Consider the following 11,551-nt stretch of genomic DNA (forward strand, 5'->3'; position numbering starts at 1 on the left):
TCTCAGGATACTACATCAAAAACGAGGCAGAGGTTTTCTTCGTAAAACGTGTGTTTAATACATTTAACATTATGGACATTTATGCATTAAACTGTACTTAAATATTGGAAAATATTAAAAAAAAAAAACATACATAAAAACTATACCTAAATATATGTTTAAAAAACAACTTTTAAATGCTAATGTATTCAATTTAGAAGTGATAAACAATTAAACTGTACTTGGGCAATAATTCTTTCACATGCCCCATTTTGAGAATCACTGCTCTTTATAGACATCAAACGATCAGGACTTTGTTAATTTTGAGCGGGAGAGAAAAAAAAAATGCTCAAATTTGTCCCGATATTCATTATTTGGGAGAAGAAAAGCGGTTTTACCTCATGGTTGAACGCCTCCTCTTTGCATCCTCCAGCTCTACATCCAATTACTGAGGATTCCATTGCAAAGTTACGGCATTCTTCAGGTTGATGTAAAATCCACCTCGCCTCTATGGAAAGGAAAAGTCCAGCAGAGTTTGAACATCGTCCGAGTTGGTCCTTTCCATCCATTTGTACCTGAAAGAGAAGAAAGTCTTCTTTTCAATGTATTGACATTTATTGCCTATAGTGTGAAAGGTTATAACGTTTTGTTTTAACTATTGTCTTCTGCTCATAAAATCTGATGTTGTCCTGTATACATAGTAACAAATTACAAAATAATGTAATTAAAAGATATTGGTATTGGCTAATGTCCTGGAGTCCAAGCATCTGAGTGAATGTAGCTGTTACAGTAGTAGAACGGTGACACGAAGCGAGGAGGTAGGACTCAGACGCAGAGTGACAGTTGGCCAACAAGGCTGCAGCTTTAATGAATCGAACCAAAAAACACCTCTCAAAGAGGGAAAAAAGGCAGAACAAAAAGAGCTCCAAACTGGAGATAAAACAAGGGCACTCAAAAACAGGGACAACTAAAGGCGCTCCGCTAGGGAGGAAAACAAGGGGCAAACTAAGGGCGCAAGACAAGGCAAGACATCGAACAAGGACTGTGGATCAAGGACTGTGAGGACGCTTCCATGCACTGAGATGTGACACTTCGGCACTGAGGGAATGATTCAGGTGGCTTTTATGTCCGGGTTGATTGGGAAAAGGTGGTGGTAATCATGGGCGTGGACCGGTAATCAGTGAGCTGCAGGAAGGGTAAGTGACTTGGGGTGAGATGAGTTAGTATTTTCAAAATAAAACAGGAACCCGACTGTGAAAAATAAGAGCATGACCCGCCACTCTGGTGGCGGCGTGACAGTACCCCCCCCTCACGGCCGGCTCTTGACGGCCCAGGAATCTCTGGATGTTCATCATAAAAATCGTCGATGAGGGAGGGGTCCACAATGAATCGGGCGGGCACCCATTGCCGTTCAGGCCCGTAACCCTCCCAGTCAACCAGGTATTGGTGTCCCCGGCCCCGCTTTCTGACGTCCAATAATTTTCAAACTTTATAGACTGGGCCCCCCTCCACCATCTCCGGAGGGGGCGGCGCAGGCTCGGGCGGGACCAGGGAACTGTCCTGGACTGGCTTGACCTGGCTCACGTGGAAGGTGGGGTGGGTGCGGAGGGATCGAGGCAGGCGAAGGCGCACGGCGGCAGGACCTATAGTCTTTGCAATCGGGAATGGCCCCACGAATCTTGGGGCCAACTTTGGACAGGGAACTTTGAGGTGAAGATTTCTTGTCGAAAGCCATACCTTCTGGCCTGGCTGGTACTGTGGTGCGGCCTTCCTCTTCCGGTCAGCAGCTCTTTTCACCCTGTCGCCTTGACGTTGAAGTGCCAGTCGAGCTGCTGACCAGATTCGGCGACATCGGCGGGTCATGGCGACGACCGAAGGGACTGAGGCTTCCTCCTCCAGGTCCGCGAAGTACGGCGGATCGTATCCGTGCACACATTTGAAAGGCGTAATTCCTGTGGCAGAGGTAGGTAAAGAGTTATGTGCCAATTCAACCCAGACCAAGTTCTTACTCCATGAGGACGGATTTTGGGAGACCAAGCATCGCAGCCCGGTCTCCAGCTGTTGGTTGAGCCTCTCGGCCTGTCCATTGGCCTCTGGGTGGTAGCCTGAGGTCAAGTTCGCCTTGGCTCCTATGGCTCTGCAAAACTTTCCAAAAACGCGAAACAAACTGGGGCCCGCGGTCGGACACAATGTGTCGCGGGAATCCATGGGTTCTGAAAATTTGGTCAATCATTATCTCGGCTGTTTTCTTGGCGGAGGGTAGTTTGGGTAATGGAATGAATCGGACCATCTTTGAGAAGCGATCAACAACTGTAAGTATTGTGGTTTTACCATTTGATGTGGGGAGTCCAGTGACAAAATCCACCGAGATTTCAGCCCAAGGTCTTGAGGGGATCGGCAGAGGCTGAAGGAGACCCATCTGGGGTTGATTCGACGATTTATTCCGAGCACAGACTGGGCAGGCCTTTACATATTCCTGTACCGAGGACTCCATAGAAGGCCACCAGAATCTTCGGGCGACAGCAAACAGGGTCCTGCGAGTACCTGGGTGATAAGACAGACGGGAGGTGTGTGCCCAGTTGATCACCTGTGCTCTTAGGGTCTCCGGGACGAAAAGACGCCGTGGTGGACACTCCTTCGGCGTGATTGTGTCCTGGAGTGCTTCCTTGACCTCCTCTTCTATTTGCCAGGACATGGTTCCTATTATGCAGCCTTTAGGCAGGATGGGTTCAGGTTCGATTGCTGTGGTTTCCGGGTCATGAATATGTGAGAGAGCGTCTGCTTTGACATTCTTGCTTCCAGGTCTGTAAGTCAGAGAAAAAGAAAATCTGTTAAAAAACAATGACCACCTGGCCTGTCGGGGGTTCAGTCTTTTTGCCTGGCGTAGATACTCCAGGTTGCGGTGATCTGTCCATATGATGAAGGGGTGTTCCGCGCCCTCCAGCCAGTGCCTCCACTCTTCTAGGGCGACCTTGACCGCCAGGAGTTCCCGGTCTCCCACGCTGTAATTGCGCTCAGCCTTGGAGAGCTTTCGGGACAAGAATGCACAGGGGTGCACTTTTCCATCTTCCTGGCTCCTTTGGGAAAGGACGGCCCCGATACCCAGATTGGAGGCATCCACCTCGACCACGAACTGGCGGGTAGGATCAGGAACTCTGAGTATCGGGGCCTCTGTGAATCGTTTCTTGAGTTCATTGAATGCGGTGTTGGCTTCCGGGGTCCAGGTGAAGCGTTGCTGTGGGGAGGTCAAGGCATGGAGTGGAGCTGCGATGGAGCTGAAGTTGCGGATGAAGCGTCTGTAAAAGTTGGCGAATCCCAGGAATTGTTGCACCTTCTTCCTGGATTCAGGTGGGGGCCAGTCCCTGACTGCGCTGACCTTCTCCGACTCCATCTCGACCTTGCCCGGGGATACAACGAATCCCAGAAATGAGATGGTATCGGTGTGGAAAAGGCTCTTCTCAGCCTTTACATAGAGTTGGTGGTCAAGCAGGCGTTTCAAGACTTGGGTGACATGGTGCTGGTGGGTTTTCAAGTCCGGTGAGTAGATCAATATGTCGTCCAAATAAACATATACGAACTGGTCGATGAAGTCCTTGAGCACGTCGTTAATCATGGCCTGGAAAACCGCTGGCGCATTCGTGAGTCCAAAGGGCATGACTAAGTATTCGTAGTGGCCTCGGGGAGTATTGAAGCCAGTTTTCCACTCATCCCCTGCACGAATACGAACAAGATGATAGGCGTTGCGAAGATCCAATTTGGTGAACACCTTGGCTTGCTGGAGCTGGTCAAATACTGAGGACATCAGAGGCAGAGGATAACGGTTCTTGACTGTGATTTCATTCAGGGGGCTGTAGTCAATACAAGGGCGTAACGAGCCATCCTTCTTGCCCACAAAGAAAAAAACAGCTCCAGCTGGCGATGACGATGGCCGGATAAGTCCTGCTTTCAAAGAAGTGTCGATGTACTCGTTTAAGGCCTTGCGTTCGGGGCCCGAAACCGAGTACAATCTCCCTTTGGGAATGGAAGACCCAGGAATCAGCTCAATTGCACAGTCATAGGATCGATGTGGGGGAAGTGACATGGCCTTGGTTTTGCTGAACACCTCCCTGAGAGGATGATAGCAGGTGGGAACGGTGTTCAGGTCCGGGTAATCCTGGTCATTCACAAGAGACACCTGTCGGATAGCAGCGGGAGGTGCCTCTGCCGCTGGCCGCTCCACCCCATGGTGTTCACAATCACCTCCCCAGTCCAGGACTCGCCCTGATCGCCAGTCGATGCGGGGGTTGTGCATCTGTAACCAGGGATGACCCAGGACCAGTGTGTGTGATGGGGAGCGGAAGACATGAAAACGAAGGAGTTCTCTGTGCTGCCCAATGTGGATCTCGAGTGGCTCTGTGACATGCGTGATGAGGAATAAGTCTTTGCCATTGAGCACCCTGGCCCTCATATGGGTAGAAAGTGGTTCCGTGCCTGCCTGCAATTTTTTCACCAGACCCCAATCCATGAGGCTCTCGTCCGCACTGGAGTCGATGAGAGCTAGTAGGTCTGTGGAAATGGCATTGCAGGAAATCGTGACTTGCGTGAGTTTTCGGTTCTTGACCTGTTTGGGAGTCTCGGAAGTCACCGGAGGGCCTCGCTTGGTGGGACAAGCTACCACCAAATGTCCTCTTTCTCCACAATAGTAGCACCGCCCCTCTTGACGACGTCGCTGGCGTTCATGGTGAGTCAGTCGGGCGCGGTCAAGCTGCATCGGCTCCTCGCCAATCTCGCTGGGCCTCCCCGCGGTGGACGACTGGGGAGGTGCCCCTTGTGGTGACTCCCTTGCTGCGGGGTGCCGAAAGAATTCGGAGCCGGTCCTTCGATGGTGACCGCTGGTATGCATGAGATCTCGCCGTCGGTGATCGGTGCGGATGGCCAGCGAGATCAATGAGTCCAAGTCGCGAGGTAAGTCCACGGGCAGTAGGAGTTCTTGCATAGCGGCGGAGAGCCCCTTCAAAAAATGGTCAAAGAGGGCTGTATCATTCCAGCCACTCTTGGTCGCTAGAGTTCGGAATCGGATAGCATAGTCATTAACCGATTCTCGGCCTTGTCTGAGGTTGCTTAGCTCTCGAGTCTTTTCCCGATCCATGTTGGTGGGATCGAACACGAGACGAAGTGCCCTGCTAAACCCGGCTGCAGTTGAGCAAGTCGGGGAGTGCCGTGCCCATTCCGCGGTGGCCCAGTCTCTGGCTCGTCCCGTCAGGTGGGAAATCATGAAGGCCACGCGGGAACGGTCTGTGGGGAAAGCCTGTGGTGAGAGTTCAAAGTGTAAGTCGCATTCGGTCAGGAATGCCTGACATTGTCCTTGGTCTCCCGAGTATCGCTCCGGGGGAGCCAGTCTCAATCCAGCCCCGGCCAAGGCTGGAGTCGGGATCGGTGGTTCTGCGGTCTCTGGTTTCGTGACGGTCGGCGTGGAGAGTTGTAGGTAGCTCACCAGCTCCTGCACTTGTCCAGCAAGTTCCCCCATCCGGGTGGCCATGGCTTGCTGGACCTTCTCCTGGTGCGACATGCGAGTCTCTTGGGTCTGCAGCCAGATCTCCAACTTCTCCGCTGGGTCCATGCTGGCCGAAGTGTACTGACACGAAGCGAGGAGGTAGGACTCAGACGCAGAGTGACAGTTGGCCAACAAGGCTGCAGCTTTAATGAATCGAACCAAAAAACACCTCTCAAAGAGGGAAAAAAGGCAGAACAAAAAGAGCTCCAAACTGGAGATAAAACAAGGGCACTCAAAAACAGGGACAACTAAAGGCGCTCCGCTAGGGAGGAAAACAAGGGGCAAACTAAGGGCGCAAGACAAGGCAAGGCAAGGCAAGGCAAGGCAAGGCAAGGCAAGGCAAGGCAAGGCAAGGCAAGGCAAGGCAAGGCAAGGCATCGAACAAGGACTGTGGATCAAGGACTGTGAGGACGCTTCCATGCACTGAGATGTGACACTTTGGCACTGAGGGAATGATTCAGGTGGCTTTTATGTCCGGGTTGATTGGGAACAGGTGGTGGTAATCATGGGCGTGGACCGGTAATCAGTGAGCTGCAGGAAGGGTAAGTGACCTGGGGTGAGATGAGAGTTAGTATTTTCAAAATAAAACAGGAACCCGACTGTGAAAAATAAAAGCATGACCCGCCACTCTGGTGGCGACGTGACAAACGGTATCAAAGATCAAAATAATTTACAATAATGTTTGTTTAAAATCTACATATAGTCGATGTACTCCTCCTGAGGGTCAGAGATGGGAAATCCAGGTGCAGAAAGTAAAAACCCTGCTAGTTTGGCTTTAGCCACAGGTGCTTTTACTCAACCGGCAGGTAAACAAGGTCATTATGAGAAGCACCCGTGGCTCAAGGCAAACTGGCAGGGTTTTTACTTTTTGCACCTGATTTACCATCTGGATTTACTGGATTCGTGAATTGGTCAATTTGTTTATAGTTAACTTCACAACAAACAACAATTCTATTTATCTAGCACATTTTTCACTACTTTCCCTGCCATGTGTGCTACGAAGTAAAATCATTAAACAAACTGATGATAATCTGGCAAAGGATCATGTTCAAATTTAGAGTGATTATAATAGCGCTTAAGACTTCAAAATGGGCCAAAGTTTATATCTCTGGTCAATTTTGATGACATAATGATTTTTTGATTAAATGTTCAATTGAAAGAACAGTTTTAATTTGATATATCCTTATTATTAGCACATGAACTTGTAGAATTGCCATCCATAATCTATGACCATGCATCTGTACTTTTCCCTTATTAAAAATGATGGAAGGTAGGAGTTAAGGTGCTCCCACATTTCATCCATCCATCCATCCATCCATCCATCCATCCATCCATCCATCCATCCATCCATTATCCAGTTGTATTTAATTTATTTGCAAATATATGCACAAAAAGCAGTGCAATGGCCATAATTCACTGTTTCAGTATCGCGCAAAAGTATAGTTACTTAGCTGGAAAGTGGCTAGTAAAAACTGTATTTCAACCCAAAATGAATGAAACTGATGTTTTTCGTTTCTTCGGATAGAGAAGTGTACTGTAGATGATCTAAAATCTTCTAAAAAATATTTAGATCAAGTGTCACATTCTTTGCTCCAGACAACTTCCATGTTTTCCTTTCAATGGGGCGTCACATCGGCCTTTGTTCGACGTGTCAGTGTGGATTTGGATGCCTGTGTTTAGGCCGTGGATGAAATAGGCTTATCTCACTGTGGATGAACAAAAGCCCATTAAGATGTTTGGAGGAACGCTTCTGTTCTGAAAGCACACAAAGATACCTCTCCTCGAAAGCACTCACAAGAGGAACAAAACAGTAGTGCAATTTTAAAGCCTAGAACTTCAACAAAAACATTCAGAGGAGACATCTTAAAACGTTGTTTTTATTAATTCAGTTTGAATTCAAGTGCAAAGCTATTTCATATATTTTTTTGGGCCGTCTGGAATGCCTGTCAGAACATATAAGCCGGAGTCCTGGTGATTTTCTTTGTCCTGGCTGAATGTATCATGACTAACAAGCCTTAGAGTGGATTAAACAGAGGGATTGCAAACATTCTGGACTTATTTAAGTGGATAGTCCTACTGATAGAGCCAAAGATCCACACAGAAAAATTGATTAAATAAGGTCTGCGACACAATAGCAAGATGTCCGATATGAGGAAAGTGCATCATCAGACATTGGTTAGATGGATGACTACAATGAAATCAAGTGTTGTTGGTCTCCAGCCGCCTTTCGATGGGATGCACATTCATCGGTCACATCAAATGATGTGCTCTGCTTTTGATGACAATCCAGACACAGCAGCACCAGCGTGGCACCAACACTAAAGACAGACAATGGACCGACGACGAGCTCCGCCAAGGAACTAGACGTCCTACCTGCCGCTCTCGCTTCCTGCGAGCTTGCCGGTTCTCCACCGCCGGACTACGGATCCAGCAGCCTCCTTCGTGGTCCGCAGCAAAGACCACCGCCATCTTTAATCACGAGCGAGTCCATCTGTCGAGGATACTTCCCTTTCGAGTCCTCTCTTTCTCTGTTCCAGCCCCTCTCTCTGTTGCTGGTGGCGGGGTTGGGGGGGTGCTCTCATTTTCCATCCCACTTCAAAACGACGTATTGACAGGCTGGCGGGCCGCCCAGCAGGGGGGCATCTTGGACATGCTGTATTGGCTCTTGTCCTGTTCCGTACTGCACGTCCCCTGACCACGTGTTGTACTCCAAGTGACAGGGATAGTCCACAAAAGCATTCGGTTTCCATGAGTCTGTAGTCTTAACGACTACGCGATTGTCCCTGAATGCATGTCATGTCTGGCATGTTGTCAGTTGAGGAGACTTTTGAAGGGTTTACCATTATGCCTTATTTTCATACCTACAAACCTACTGTGAATTAAATTGATCATTTTTTTTATATTACAACTTGTGAAGCCCAACTCGGCAAAGAGAACACATAAGTTAAAAGAAAATGAGACAGATGGGGCGGGGGAGATATTTGGAGAGATGGGGGGTGATTATATCTACTTTTATATTGTTTTATCAGCTTCTTATCCTTCAGTTGGATTTCACACCAGCATGTCTGGTTATGGTCAGGGTCACATTAAGCCAAGTCTTCTCACAACATCAATCATCTCTTTAAAACAAATTCATCCACTCAAATGCCAGGAAAGTCAATGGCTTCAAGCTGTAACTCGTCAAATTATCTTCATGTACTATATATTATACTGCATGTTACTCTTTCAAGTGAAGAGACCCCACAGTGGTGTTTCTAGTTTTCAAACAACGCAACCTCCAAAGTAAATTAGTTATTAGTAAATTAGTTAGCTTTATGCATGTTACTCATGTCAACTGAACTTGTCTTACCTGGTGGCCAGACATGTATGTGCTGTTGTGTCTCTTCACCTGGTCACACGTGGTCCGATGCGAGCTTCTACGTCCCAAAATGCTTGCTACCCTGGTGAGAGGTGTTGTGCTTAAGTCCCTGCTGATGGTGACGAAGCATTGACATCGAATCTCCTCATCTCAAAGGCAAACACTAGCAATGCTAGGTGATAGTGCCTCTTGTTCAAACTTGTTTTTTTCCTTTAGATAGATCAGATAGCTTTCTTTTTTGAAAAATGTAACAGAGAGAATGACTACCGGAGATAGTTGGCTAGATGAGACCTTATACGTAAATTCCAACTTTGAGCAGTGGCGTACAGGATAATCAGAAATGACACTTTTTCAGAAATAGTTGTTTAATTTCACACTTCATGGTTGGGCAACTATTTGTAGAACTGAGAAACACACTCACACCCATCAAAGGGAATGCACAATTGAGGAGCACAAGGGTGGAAGTGTGAGTATTGGGACGCGGCCAATATGTCGCAACAGCAACCGCAAACACCATAGGTGTATGACTTACGGAATTCAGGAGTCCCGCCTCCTCCATGGCATATATACTCCAGACCATTAGCACCACATTACTATTACTTCCTGCAAAACGCACAACCCTGTCAATGCATTGTCATCGAAGTTTATCCCGTTTTTTTTTATACTGGTCCTTTATGGTGAAAGAGAAAAGTATATTACTCCACTTTCACCTCGGCATGTTTGTTTTCCCAGACACAGCCTTCAAGTTTAATTAATACAGGCCAACGTGAATTATCCACATCTGTTTTTTTCCCAGCTAAATCCATCCCAATAGAAAGAGTCTTTATTTTTTTCAAACCACTTCTATCTGATCTTCCTCTCACCCCTGCAAAAAAAAAAAAAAAAAGCCCCTCAGGCGAGGATATATCTTTGATGTCTTTTGCAAAGAAACACAATGAGACGAGAGTCAGGCTTCATGCATATTGCAAGAGGGAAAAAAGAATCACACCCAGCCATGTGCTTTTCCGTGTTATTAGCAATGCAAGCTCAATGTCGGAACTTTCTATTGCGGATTAGCATCACATTTCATTCTGTTGACCTTTTCCTGCCACAGCCAGTTGTGTGTAGCTTTTGTTATAAAACTAAGAAAAAAGGCCTCCATTTGCAAGTCGGTTTACTTGATGAAATTGTGAGCAAACATGCGAACCGCAAACAGGCTTCAACAAATGTCAGCTGCTAAGTTATACTAGCACAGTAAATGGCTCATATTTTTTCGTTGGAATCAGGGGGGAAAAATACTATTAAGTAGTTGGACAACTTAAGTCAAAACTGATGAATGTTTAAATAAAATATATATTTAAAGAAAACATGGATTGACTACCATCTTCCTTTGCCGAGTAAACAGCCGCCCCATATAAAATGGATGGATCTCTATATTTATGTGTGTGTGTGTGTGTGTGTGGGGGGGGGGGGGGGGGGGGGCGTGCGTGGGTGCGTAGTGTTCAAAAACGAAACGAGAGGTTTTGTTTCTAAAAATTATAAATTATATTTCATGTTATTGTAAGCCATTACAATATTATACGCAGTTTGAACATTAACAGAACACCGCCCTTAAAATGTTTGAAAATAAACTGTACTTGGAGTGTTTTATTTTAAATGGATTGCACATTAAACCAGAATAACAATTGTATCTCAGTAAAAAAAAGAAGAAGAAAAAGAAAAAAAAGTTCCTAAATATTAAATGCAAATGTAGAAAAAAAATGTAAATACTCAAAGTCAATGGATGTTCGATGGCAGCGATTCTTTCAAACCAGTAGAGTAGCTCGCGTATCTCTACGCTACGTTTTTCCCTTGTACGATGAAGATCGTTTTGATAATTTTTATGACGTCTATGACTGTCGTTCATTTGTAGATGAACCCAAACTGGGTGTAATCCAGTAATACTCTACCTATTACAGATATACAGAACATTAAATCAGTCAAGTATTTTTATGTATAAACAGAATTTAGGTATAACTATATATGAATAATATTAATTGTATATATATACGGTTATCGACTTTGCACCTCCCACAAAACTGACACTATTATATATCAGTTATGTGGCGTTTACAGCGCAGGCGCGGTGGCCAAGTGGTAAGGCGTCGGTCTCGTAAACCGAAGATCGCGGGTTCGAACCCCGTCCGTGCCTTTTACTTAATAAAACGATGAGGATTAAAAGGCTCTATTTTAAGAATGATCTCCAAGTAGCTGTGATTTGCGTCTTGCGTAATCATGCGTTCTTGGCTGAAGACGTCTGATCGTGAGTAAAGGTTTCACCAGAAATAAACGCTCCACAGATGACGTGTATTTGTCTATCTTACATAAAAAATAAATGAATTATCTCAAAAGGTGCCCGTGTTCTTGGCGTCGTACCGCTAAATGTGTAAACGGTAATTAATTACTGACTGTGAAATGCTGGCGTCACTTCTACGGACCACAGCAAACAGAATCTGGCGTCATCTCCTGGCACCTTTTGGTACCTCACCAATCTCAAAACAGACAGCAATAAGTACAAGCAGGTAAATACGGTGCAAAAGTAACCTTTTTTTTCCCCTTCTTTTTTTTAAACTTTATAACTTTAACATTTTGAGATTATTGGCACACAATTAACCAATTTGTGTAGTGACATAACAATACATCACGCAGCAACAAGAAGGCAC

At 46.2% G+C, this 11,551-nt stretch overlaps 1 protein-coding gene and 1 non-coding gene across 2 annotated transcripts in view; one reads left to right on the top strand and one right to left on the bottom strand.

Moving 5' to 3' along the window:
- The window catches only part of axin1 (axin 1), a 32,338-nt gene extending 24,145 nt beyond the window's left edge, over positions 1 to 8,193 (bottom strand). The window contains exons 1-2 of the mRNA XM_077527700.1: positions 7,886 to 8,193; positions 378 to 554 (exon numbers count right to left, since the gene is read on the bottom strand). The gene's annotated coding sequence lies outside the window, so the exon portion shown is untranslated. The remainder of the gene's footprint in view (positions 1 to 377; positions 555 to 7,885) is intronic.
- A 2,775-nt stretch (positions 8,194 to 10,968) lies between these two features.
- Positions 10,969 to 11,040, top strand: trnat-cgu (transfer RNA threonine (anticodon CGU)). Its single transcript has one exon. It is a non-coding gene; the product is annotated as a tRNA-Thr (tRNA).
- The last annotated feature ends 511 nt before the right edge of the window (positions 11,041 to 11,551 follow it).

Source organism: Festucalex cinctus, chromosome 1, assembly GCF_051991245.1.
Source record: "Festucalex cinctus isolate MCC-2025b chromosome 1, RoL_Fcin_1.0, whole genome shotgun sequence".
In the NCBI taxonomy this organism is placed as follows: domain Eukaryota; kingdom Metazoa; phylum Chordata; class Actinopteri; order Syngnathiformes; family Syngnathidae; genus Festucalex; species Festucalex cinctus.